This window comes from Canis lupus, chromosome 7, assembly GCF_011100685.1.
Source record: "Canis lupus familiaris isolate Mischka breed German Shepherd chromosome 7, alternate assembly UU_Cfam_GSD_1.0, whole genome shotgun sequence".
Taxonomy (NCBI): domain Eukaryota; kingdom Metazoa; phylum Chordata; class Mammalia; order Carnivora; family Canidae; genus Canis; species Canis lupus.
Window position 1 is genome coordinate 36,959,076 of NC_049228.1, and position 12,568 is coordinate 36,971,643.

The 12,568-nt window shown below is 38.5% G+C and overlaps 1 protein-coding gene across 4 annotated transcripts in view; it reads right to left on the reverse strand.

The window, feature by feature from the left end:
* The window catches only part of SMYD3 (SET and MYND domain containing 3), a 686,417-nt gene that overhangs the window by 445,679 nt on the left and 228,170 nt on the right, over positions 1 to 12,568 (reverse strand). Inside the window, exon 1 of one of the 4 annotated variants that reach the window (XM_038542775.1) lies at positions 12,246 to 12,500. The exons of the other annotated variants lie outside the window; for them this stretch is intronic. The gene's annotated coding sequence lies outside the window, so the exon portion shown is untranslated. Of the gene's footprint in view, positions 1 to 12,245; positions 12,501 to 12,568 lie in introns of those variants that run through there. 4 annotated transcript variants of the gene reach the window in all.

Genomic DNA, 12,568 nt, shown 5'->3' on the forward strand with positions numbered 1-12,568 from the left:
CCTACACTGATCCTAAAATACAATGAAATAGATTTATTCTCTGTTAAAGATTCCTGTTTACTTCTGCTCCAAGTAGCACACATTCTATTCACTTTAGATTCATTCCCTTTACTTAAAGCAGCCTTCTTTTCAGACATGTATAGCAAGATTTTACTTCAGATATTAAACTCATCACTGGGTACAAAGCACCTGGTTTTCATGAGGCCTGCCTTGGTTACTGTACAGAATGTAGCATATATGAGGTAGAGGCATCTTTTCATAAACATTTCTTTAATAAAAGAAACAAAGAGAAATTTCCCAAAAGTTACAGAATTTGTAGATTTCAGTTACAGATTATGTCTGAAATAGGCATATTCATATATGACTTATAAATCATTTAAGTACACACCAGCAGAACAAAGCCTATTAATCTATAGTAAATAAACACACACAGTTCTATTACAATACATAGAAGTCATCAAGCAGAGAATATTTTTTTCATTAAACACTGAATCACTGTGACCTGCCAACAGCTTGAAATAAATTAATGTTTAATATTTAATACCATGTGATGGCAATACTAAACCAAATGTGTGTTTTAAATTTTATGTTATTTGACATTTCAATTTTAACTGAAAAGTATTGCTAAAGGGTTGAAAATATGTGCCAGAAAGTAGCAGTTTAAGTTTAATAAATATCTGGCTTTTTAATGTCACCATATGATCATACAATTTTACCTTTAATGGTGATTCGATTCCAACTTCAGAAAAGGGGGTTGGGCATTAAAGATAGGATCATCGTCAAAGACATTCAAAAAACATATTAGAGGGCAGCCCCGGTGGCACAGTGGTTTAGCGCCGCCTGCAGCCCAGGGCGTGATCTGGAGACCCTGGATCGAGTCCCACCTCAGGCTCTCTGCATGGAGCCTGCTTCTCCCTCTGCCTGTGTCTCTGCCTCTCTCTCTCTCTCTCTCTCTCTCTCTGCATCTCTATGAATAAATAAATAAAATCTTAAAAAAAAAAAGGCTACCTGCTTTAAAAAAAATATATTAGAAAGGCCAATGTGACCTATGGGATTTAAGCAATTATATAAGAAATGATTGAGAGATCAAAATTTTTAAATAAATTCTGAAAAGGGACAAAGCACAGAACACATTATTAAGATAGGAATTGACCTTAGTAAGTAAAAACACAACTTTGCATCTAGTACAATTCACACTAGCAATTTTTCACGAAAACAGTGATAGGGACCAAAACAAATCAGTTCACTGTTTTCTGGAAGGAAAAACACATCATTTTCTCTTCCTATTGAGAGAGAGGGAAAAAAGCACTTTAAAATGAGTGGCATCCATAAAGACGAGCACAAACAGCAGCCTATGTCACATGAACATCATATCCCTTTGCTATCACTCAGATTCATGTCTGTCAATTTTCAATTAGGAAAGAAAAATGCAATAAATCTATTTATAGGAACCACATTGTTTGCAGAACTGAGTGAAAAATTAGCTGTTGAAATTTCAATACCTATACATCTCCTTCTGTATTCAAAGTTTTATCCGGTAATATAATTCTGCTGCGTCTGCTCATTTCCCATGTTCTCATGCTATTACAGAGGGCATCTAAATGTAAAACGACTTGATGGTATTAAGCAATAGTGTGTGAACTCCTAGAACAAAAGGAGAAGAATGAGATAGGAGTGCAGAACCTGGGGAGTGGCTGGGTGTGTTTGTTTGTATATGTGTATTTTCTTCTTACAGTCCAAAAACCCTTTGGATGATCACTGAAGCTCAGACAGTATTTGAAAGCAAATATAGGAATATGACAAGTGAAGTCCAACCTCAACAGCACAGAAGAATCACCAGTCCTAACCTTTAACACTCCTTGAGAACAGGGATAATGTGTTATTTATTTAACACTATTTGACTAACAATGATTAACTATCTAATATGTGCCAGGCACAGTCCTGGACATATTCTCATATTTTAACTCATTTAATCTTGACAACATACCTCTGATGTGGATTTTACTACCCTTTATGTCAGATGAAGAAACAAACTTGGAGGCATTGACCAATTTGACCAGTTGAAATAGGCCACAGTGCTCGCTTCGGCAGCACATATACTGAAATAGGCCACAATTTCAACTTTATTCTTCCTTTCAGTTAATAAATATTTCCTTAGAACTTTCTGTATGTGCCAGGCCCTGTGCTCAGCACAGTGTCCACCTTCCATGTCTATTTCTTTTTACTGCACACACAGCCAGTCCCTGACTCCAGGACACTTCCAAGTCCACAGCAAGATCTCTGTGAAGAAGGTCCATTGAACTGTTTGCTTAACTAAGTAAGTTACTTTTCTCCACAAAATGAACATTTAAATAGCTATTTGGCCCCTATTATATTATCTTAAAACATCTTGTGATTCAACACTAAAACATATATTTTTTTTAATTATTTTTTAAAAGGTAAATTATTTCACTGATTACGGGCATCCAGGAAACCCATATCAGGTGGCAAATACCTACACCTCAAACTCATACAATTATAGAGACAAAGTACAGAACGGTATGTGCATCATGCATATTTCACTCAACCTAGTGTGTAAATAAACTACCACACAAAATCTAATTATTTCAGGAGTGTGTGATTGGAATACCCATTCGACTGCAAACATCATGTGAGTATGGACTTCTAATGATTTTTCACAGACTCAAGGCATAATGCAGAGTATATGCCAAAAATGGAAAATAAGAAAGCTATGTAATATAAAGATTAATGCATGGAGGGGCACCTGGGTGGCTCAGTAGGCTGGACATCCTACTATTGATTTCAAGCTCAGGTGATGTTGTCAGGGTGCTGGGATTGACCCCAGCCTCAGGGAGCCTCACCTGAGCAGGGAGCCTGTTTCTACTTCTTCCTCTGCCCCTCCCTCTCTGCTTGTATGTAGGAATTTTCTCTTTCTCTGCCTCAAAAAAAATCTTAAAAAAAAAAAAAAAGATCAATGCATGGATTACTTTATGGTCAGACACAGAAGAGTTTAAATGCCACCTCTACCATTTCTAAGCTGCCTTGTCTTGAGGAAGTTACTTTACTTTTTGAACTTCTCTTCCTATGTTGTAAAGTGCATATAGAATTACAATCTCTTCTAGTACCCACTTCAGAGATCATTGTGAGGATGACATGGCATATGTAAAATATTTAGTACATGCCCAGCTCACTACTAGGGCTTATTAAATATCGACTTTATGTTGGAGGAAGAAGTAGGGAAGGGGTACAGTCTTGGTGCCTACGGGGTACAGCAGGTAAGACACTGGTCACCCTCCTATTCTCTAACCTTTAAAGCTTCTCAGTATGCAGCAAAATGCCTGCTCCTGAATGCAGATCTCCATAATGTGCGATTCCAGAAAAATCACCTTATTTGTTTATCTTAACAACATCCTGCTTAACACACACACACACACACACACACACACACACACACTTTTCCTATTACCATTCACACTAACTGCTGATGATATAATAGTAAAAGTGGGAAAATTGCTAAGTTCCTTCTATATGATTCTATACTCCCTCAACAAATTATGCCTTTTCCTTTTAAAAAGAAAATATCAATTTCTTCCAAAGGCATGAGCAAATCCAAAATGTAGTGATAAATCTGAGTATTTAAAAAAAAACGTTTCAGAACAAGTCAAGAAACAGACTCTCAACTCTAGAGAACAAACTGATGGGCACCAGAGGGGAAGGGGTCAGGGAATGGGCAAAACAGGTGATGGGGATTACGGAATGAACACATCCTTCAAAGATGATAGGTCTTGGGATTTTGCATGTCAGCAAGCCTCAATATAAACACGATAACAATGAAAAGCCAGCAAGTAAGCAGGAGGAAGAAACATGGTGGCCTTTAATGACCGTCACATATCTTAATAAATGAGTTATTGTCCAGCTGAGATAAGCCTTCTCCCACAGGGACATCTCGATGAACCAAAGGATCAACAGAAAATACTCCCACAGTGCTTACTTTTTAAGTAGGATTATGTGAAAGTACCTGAGAATTACTTCCATTTGGGAGAAATACTCCCAAAGGTATTGGGTTTGAGACCCTTCTGTCCTACATTAGCCAGTCTCACCAATGTTAACTCTCAAGGTCCACACATGGGCTATTTATAAAAAAGCACATGCAACTGACTACCTCCTTAAAATTTTGAGCTAGTTTCTCAAGACACCTCAAGCTGTTTCAAGTCCTTCTGTGTGCTGAACATCTCATTTCCACAGGGGATCATACAAGCCCCTTTTACCAGCTGTTCCATCTACAATGGGCATCTGATCAACTTTTTGCTCACCATATAGCAAAGCTATGATCCCTAAAAAACTCAGCTTTCTTTTTTTTTAAGGGCAGGGGAAGACCTCTACCAGGAATGCCATACCTTTCCCTTTCAACCTATCTTCTCTTCTCCATCAGGCAATGTCATGTTCATCCTGCAAGGACCAGTGCAAATGCCATTTCCAAACCATCTTAACAGAATTAACACTTCCGTCTGCTGCATCCCCAAACTATCTTGTTCACACTACTCCTGGAGAACTAATCTTTATAGTAAGTCTTTGTATGCCGATAATAAAGTCCATGAAGACAGGAAATATCACTTATTCATCTGTGTCCAAAAAAGGACCTGAAACGGTATTATTCAATAAATTCTTGTTAAATAATTTTACTGTGACTCAAAACCTTTACAAACAATTTTATTTCATGTAAGGAGAATATTATATTAGTCTCTGAAAAAGTAATGAGAAAAATAAAATATCCTTTTAAGTGAAAATTCAAACTAGAGTAAAATCCCAAGTAAACAATATAAATTGCAGAAAATAATATTTTCCTTTTCTCATTCATTTTCTATGGTTTCTTAATTCTCTTCCATTAAATGACTCTAGGGGCAATTTTATTTATGAATAGTAATATTCAATTTTATGAATCTCACAAATGTCTTGCCCCAAAGTTACAGAAATATGTATTTAGCACTAAATAATACACAACTCACTTTGCAACCTTTTATCAGAATATTTGCCTGCCTTTTAAAGACAGAATAAGACAATATTAAAATAAATTTGCATAGCCTAAATCCAAACCAGGCTAGAGATTACTGAGTATATACTTGGCCAAAGGGAGAAGGAGGATCACAATTATAAATATACCTAGATAATTTAACAAAGCTAATAATCATGTATTAACATATGAACTGAAGCTGATGAACTGAAATTTTATCAGTTGATAAAGCAGCTGCAAATACATATTCAGGACCCACATCTGAAAGTAGAAAAAATTATGTTTTGTTATTTGATTATTTCCAGTCCGTGGGCAAATCCCTAAAGCATGAATAATGCTTTGGGGAAATATTCTCGTATTTTCATTGTGCACACTTCTCAAATGCCAGCAAACTGCTCCTGGTCTACAGAAAGAGAGAGCTCTTAACCAAAGAACTCGCTGTTGACATGAGAAAGTCTCCTCTCTGGTCTGTGGAAATCTCCCTCACTGTCTAAGAATGAGCTCCAGGGGTGCCCAGATGGCTCAGCTGGTTGAGCATCTGGCTCTTGTTTCTGCTCAGGTCTTGGTCTTGGGATCATGAGATGAAGCCCAGTGTTGCGCCCTGAGCTCACTACAGAGTCCGCTTGGGACTGTCTCTTGCTCTCCCTCTGCCCTACTCCCTTCTCCATGATCTCTTTCTCTCTCTCTCCAAAATGAGTAAAAATCTTAAAAAAAAAAAAAAACAGCTCCAATGTCACAGGCTTCTAAGCCATCTCAAATTCTCCTCACGATCCAACCAGAAGCTATGCCCATATATCTTCAAACCATTTTTTTTTTCTGTATCTCTTACAAGGACTGAGATACTCTTCCTGGACTGTAAACCCAAGGCAGAGACTGCACCTCACACAGCTGAGCACAGAGTTGCAGGCACAAGAATACTAAGTGAACTGAAAGTAGGCTTTTAGTAAGTTCTCTTCTGGCTCCTCAGTTCAACAGACTATATCCTCGGCCCAAGCCCAAGGTCCCTCTTCCTTGTCCTGTCGGCCCCTAAAGGAGCAAGATCCTTTGTCTTTGGTTAACAAGAGGACAGGCCTCATATACTCACCATTCCCAGGGGTAAGGTGATATAAAATAACACACACTTGGATTGCTCTCCAGATACCTTGGGGTTTTTAAGTTTCTCTTTCTCTGTCATTTCTCCCATATTTAATAAAATAGCAATTATCAACTGAGAATCATATCAATAAAATGGTCCAAATTTTAATCATCACCGCTGGTGAGATAACTTGTTAATTTGGAGTAGCTGAAGAATAAAAATGCACGAATTCTCTTTACTACATTAGAATCAATAAAGAACAACTATGTTGAGCAGCTCTGGTTGCTCAGTGGTTTAGCACCGCCTTCAGTCCAGGGCATGATCCTGGAGACCCGGGATTGAGTCCCACGTTGGGCTCCCTGCATGAAGCCTGCTTCTCCCTCTGCCTGTGTCTCTGCCTGCCTCTCTCTCTCTCTCTCTCTCTCACAAATAAATAAATAAAATCTTAAAAAAAGAAGAATAACTATATTGTCTGTACCTAATTAATAAAACCTTCCCTTTGTCTATGCTGCTACATCCCACTGTGTACCAATCTGAAGCACACCCTGAAGGCCCAGGGGTAAATCCTAGCTCTCTCCAGAAGCCTCCTAGTTCCCTCTGTTTGCTGTTTGATGGATATCACCCTTTCCAGATCTTCCTCTCTACTTACTAGGTATACTTAATGTGACAGTAGCACCTATTAACAACTCAATAAATAGTAAATTGAATGATTTCTCTGTTATCATTATAAGACTTTAATCCTTTTAATATTGTGATGTTAATGTTATATTGAAGAGTACACAAACAAATGGAAGTATATATTCCATGCTCATGGACTGGGAGAATTAATTACCCAAAACAATCTATACATTCAGTGCAATGCCTATCAAAATCCCAAAATCGTTTTTCACAAAACTAGAATAAATGATACTAAAATGTGTATGGAATCACAAAAGACTCTGAACACCCAAAGCAATCCTGAGAAAGAAGTACAAAGTGGAGGTATCATAATCCCAGATTTCAAGACATACTACAGACCTGTAGTAATCAAAACCATATGGTACTCACACAAAAACAGAAGAGAGGCCAGAAATAAGCCCATCATTATAAGGTCAATTAGTCTATGACAAAGGAGGCAAGAATATACAATGAGAATAGATAGTCTTTTTAATACAATAGTCTTTTTAATAAATGGTGCTGGGAACTGGACAGCTACATGTGAGAGAATGAAACTGGACCACTTTCTAACACTGTACACAAAACAAACTCAAAATGGATTAAAAACCTAAATGTGAGATCTGAAACCATAAAAATCCTAGAAGAGAGCACAGGGAGTAATTTCTCTGACATCAGCCATTGCAACATTTTTCTGGATATGTCTCCTAAGGCAAGAGAAACAAAAGCAAAAATAAACTATTAGGCCTAATTTAGTTATTTTTAAACAAAAAATAAACAGACACATTTGGAGAATGGGGGACTCAGCATCCAGTAACATTTGAAGCAACAGCCCCAGGATGAAACCCTGGGTTGAATGTCAATGTGCTCACATTAGTGGGTTGTTTTTGTTTTGTTTTGTTTTGTTTTTGAGAGCAAGGAACTATAGTCCTCTGTTCCTTCCAGAAAAAGAAAAGGAAGAAAAGAAAAGAAAGAAAAGGAAAGGAAAGGAAAGGAAAGGAAAGGAAAGGAAAGGAAAGGAAAGGAAAGGAAAGGAAAGGAAAGGAAAGGAAAGGAAAAAAGAGAAAAAAAAGAAAAGAAAAGAAAAGAAAAGAAAAGAAAAGAAAAGAAAAGAAAAGAAAAGAAAGAAGAGAAAAGAAAAGAGAAAAGAAAAGAGGCATTATAAGAAGCTCAGATAGGTGTGAAACTTAGAATAATAAAACCAAAGGAAGAACGTATCAGAGGTAAAATTTAGATAATATGGAAGTAAATTAACTATTAGAATCACCAAAACTGTAAGATACAATAAATATATGTTGTTTTAAGCCAGTAAGTTTGTGGGCATTTGTCACTCAAAATAGACAGTTAAGGGGTCCCTGGGTGGCGCAGCGGTTTGGCACCTGCCTTTGGCCCAGGGCGTGATCCTGGAGACCCGGGATCGAATCCCACGTCGGGCTCCCGGTGCATGGAGCCTGCTTCTCTCTCTGCCTGTGTCTCTGCCTCTCTCTCTCTCTCTCTCTCTCTCTCTGTGGGTGACTATCATAAATAAATAAAATTTTTTAAAAAAATAGACAGTTAATACAGACAGAGGAGATAATTAAATGGTTAAAAAGAAAGAACCTTAATGCACCCAACAAAGCAGGCTTTCTCATCACACAAGTGCTAGGCAGAGCTGCCTGTCTGTTGTCCAGACATATAACTACCTCTTAGGTGAGTAAGTAATGCTGCCCTGTGCCCTTCCATAAGAGTCTAGCATCTCCAAGCCTTGAAGTGCTAACACACATGGATCACTAGACCTCACGATCATCCCAAGAACACTGCAAGGAGTAGGATTTACCTACTGTCCTTTCAAGCCAGTGCCCTATCCCCTTCCGAAGAGCCACACACTCTCTTGGCCCTAGCCCTGGTGGACATGGCTCATGACAATCCCAAAAAGCCACTTAAAGTCCAGGTGGAAGCCTGCTGTAACCAGTCATTTTGTGCATGGAGTTCTGTTTTACAACTAAAGACATATAATGTGAGACAAAGGCAGGTCCTCCAGGGCTCCAATACATTTAGCATGAAACTCAAATATGTCGAATAATGAACAGGCAAGCATACAAGATGGAGGGAAAAAGACAGTGTGGGTGACATGGATAAAGAACAATGTAGGATGTCGGAAGTACTTTGCCAGCAACAGCCCTGCCCATGATGCATCACACAGCCTGCCATCAAACGAGTGACTTATAACCAGTAGAGTGTCTTCCAGGCCAAACAGTCCATCATTCTCCAGTCTCAACATAAGAATCTGTAGTCCAGTAGTTACAGTAAGTTACAAGGAGCCACTACTGGGCTGGTGGGGGTGGGGGGAATATTAAACCCAAGCATCTAAAAAACTATTCCATCTGCTAAGAGCACTTATTCTCAATACCTAAGATCAGCCTGCAGGACTCTGAGTTTTAACATACCTTGTGTTCTCAGCATTTGGGAACCTCATTTTATAAATGTCAACCCCATACATCTAGGTTGCAAAGAAAAGTCCATTGTAGTCCTCGAAGATAACCTGCTGCCATTCTATACATATTCCTTTGTTATTTTATTTAAAATGTAGTGCCCAGGAATAATCATTTCATGTCCTATTTCTTATTATAAACGTAACTCTGAAATACTGACATTTCATATGCAAGCTATGACTAGTGCTAGTTTATAGCTAGCCAGCAAAAAAAGGGGGGAGTCACAGATTAAAGTACTATGTTATAAAAAGCTCACCAAGTAACTAAGATCAAATAAATACACATCATATTTCCAGGCATCTTCTAGAGAGTATCAATACAAAACAGTTGGCGAGGAAAATAAGTTTGGCTGAAAGTCCTATGCTGCCCTGTTAGAGGACAGCTAAACTACCTGCTTTTCATAATCTATCTCATTAGTAGTCTTTATCATCCAACAAAAATGGTTGAAGATTGTTACCTAAATTTTTGGCAATTCTTTGCTATAGCTCGAAATAAAAAAGATGACATTTGGACTATATTTTTGTTTATATTTTCATTCCACTTTACACAGAAGGAACACATACTGTGCTTGCAATTTAAGCTGGTATTAAACTGACCCCTGCTGGTCTCCTCTTCTGTTTCTGCACTTATCACATAGTGCAACACCTAATCACATCCCATAGTTGAACCTGCATTTGATCAGTCCTTGTTGTCAAACACATGGCCTAGGAAAAAGACAATCAGTCCCACCATTGCAAGTGGAAGGATGCCTCTCTTCCTCAGAGCTTTGGCTATTATACTTGCAAAGATCTAGCAATTAAATTCACACTAATATCCCACAGAGGTGTTTTCTAGAGCCTATCTATCTATTCTACACATGAATTCAATCAACACACGTTTACAGGTTTTAAGAGAGAGAAGTGCACAAGAGTGGTGGAGCCAGGGTGGGGACACAGGGAGACAGAATTCCAAGCAGCCTCCCCACCACCATGGACCCCTACTTGGGGCTCGATCCTATAAACCTGAGATCATGACCTGAGCCAAAATCAAAAGTTGGATGCTCAACCAACTGAGCCACCTTCACTTACAGGTTTCAGAAAGACCACAGAGAAGAAAAGATACTTAGAATGAAATCACCTGCCCTCTAGGAATTCACAGACACTTAGGAGTCCTTGAAGAGATACATTTCAGAATTAAACTCTACCTCACAATTGGGTACCAGAAAGGTAAGAAGGAATCAGAGCTACCGTGAAGATGGTGGCATATCCTGCCTCCTGGGTTCACTTGAGATTCTTTACTAAACCGGCAGGGAAATTCGATCTCTTTCATTTTTATGAATCCACTATACTTCATGGATAATAATGGCTGCCATTTGCTGATGACCTATGGCTTGGTGCTTTCCAGACATTATACATTTATAACCCCAGTTGTAACTCTATGAGATGGGTATTTTTATGTTTAGTTCATGGATGAAGAAAGCTCTATTCTAATATTGATCGTAATACACTACAATGTTTTTCTTTTAAACAGACATTTCCCTTCTATAAGAGAGTGTTTTAAGAACATGGGATTATATCATTGCCCTCTTTGTATCCTGAGAAGCTAGCACATACCCAATACTTGGCACATAAAGGGTACTCAAAATGTGTCAGCAGAATATATGAATGGATATATCACCACGTGAATGTGCCTTCTAACTGCATACTATGTGCATGACCGGTGTGTGCTTAAGCACTGAAAAAGTAGTGGAGGGAAATAAAAAGAAAGAAGTTTTGATTCCTGAACACAGACATTCAGGAAAAAAGAAGCCTCTAGATATGAGTAAATAGAATGCTATGGAAACAAAGCTTAACACTAGTCAGTTAAAAGGCAAATAGGAAAAGAACTCCTACATCAGAGGATGACACACACAGGTGCTGGATGCTACCAGAACCTGAAACCAATTAAGAGAAATGAAGAAAAGAAAGAAGAAAATCATGAAAATAAATAAAGTATAGAAATTTTTTTAAATTTATATTTTATTTATCTCTTTAAGAGATAGGGGAGGGGCAGAGGGAGAGAATCCTAAGCAGACTCTGCATTGAGTGCAGAGCCCACCGGGGGTCTTGATTTCACGACCCTGAGATCACGACCTGAGCCGAAACCAAGTCGGATGCTTAAATGACTGAGCCACCCAGATGCCCCACCCAACCATATTTTTTATGTTTCCCAAAGAGCTAATCCATTTTTCTTTTTCTCACTTCCCCTTATTTTTTAATATTTCTTTTCATGCATTCCAGACAGATGAAGATAAATGAAGTACAGTGGTTAAACTTCTCTGTTTGGTTACAAATTATCTTTTGTATCAACATTATTGTTATGTAAGCACTTTTAATAGTGCTTCCAGCAGATGAGACTTCTGCTTCAACATATGTTATGGGGGAAAATGGTGAAAATGTATTCGTGACTAAAATAACTAAACAGTCCACAAAAACTGCCTAGAAAATATTGTAAATGGTTCTGGTTTGTGTGATTCTGAAGTCAGGTAAAACTGAAGCTCCAACCTCTCTCTCCAGACAAGAATGAAATACCCCAGAGTCTTAGGACTGTCAATACTTTCTATGTCCTCCCACCCTCCAGCAAACCATAGCTCCAATTCATTCCTTAAGAGAGACTGGAACTTAACCTCTTCCTACACCTTTCCTGACACAGGAGCGCATGACAGGGAAAATAGGATTCTTCTGCTCAACAATGGTCTCCTTAAAAATCTCAAGTTTACTGAGGAAACATGTAGCCCCATAGAAAATAAAACAGTGGTCAGGCTTCTGGGCTCTGGGTTCAGACTGCAGCAGTAATCTTGGCCAAGGCACCTACCTTTCTAAATCAAATATAATAAGATGACTTGGATTGTAAAACCAAGCTATTTTTTTTTTTAACCAAGCTATTATAAGCAAATGGCTCAACCTACTATCTGGAACATCTGTGTGCAATGAACATTAACCCCACAGGACTTCTCTCCTAAGCCTTGCCCTCAACTTTCAACCTGGACAAAAACATAGGCCCTCAGAATCCTTACCCTAGCTGGACTGAACTTCCAGTATGCTCAAGGAGTCTATCTTGCCTTCTTTCCATCCTTTTCCTTTCCTGCCGACAATCAGCACCAGGAAAGCTTCCTTTGCTCATATATAAATGGTGATCCTGTTCATATATACTTGTGTCCTTGTATATGCCTTATTTTGGTAACCAGAGATCTCAAATTAGCCAGTATGAGCCAAATTTCAAACATTCTGGTACCCTGGTCCCTTAAGGACACTTGCTTCTGTGGAACAGAAAAGAATCTCGTTGCCAAACCTGTGACATCAAAAGCACAAGACTGTTTGTGCATAGAACTTGGAGCCC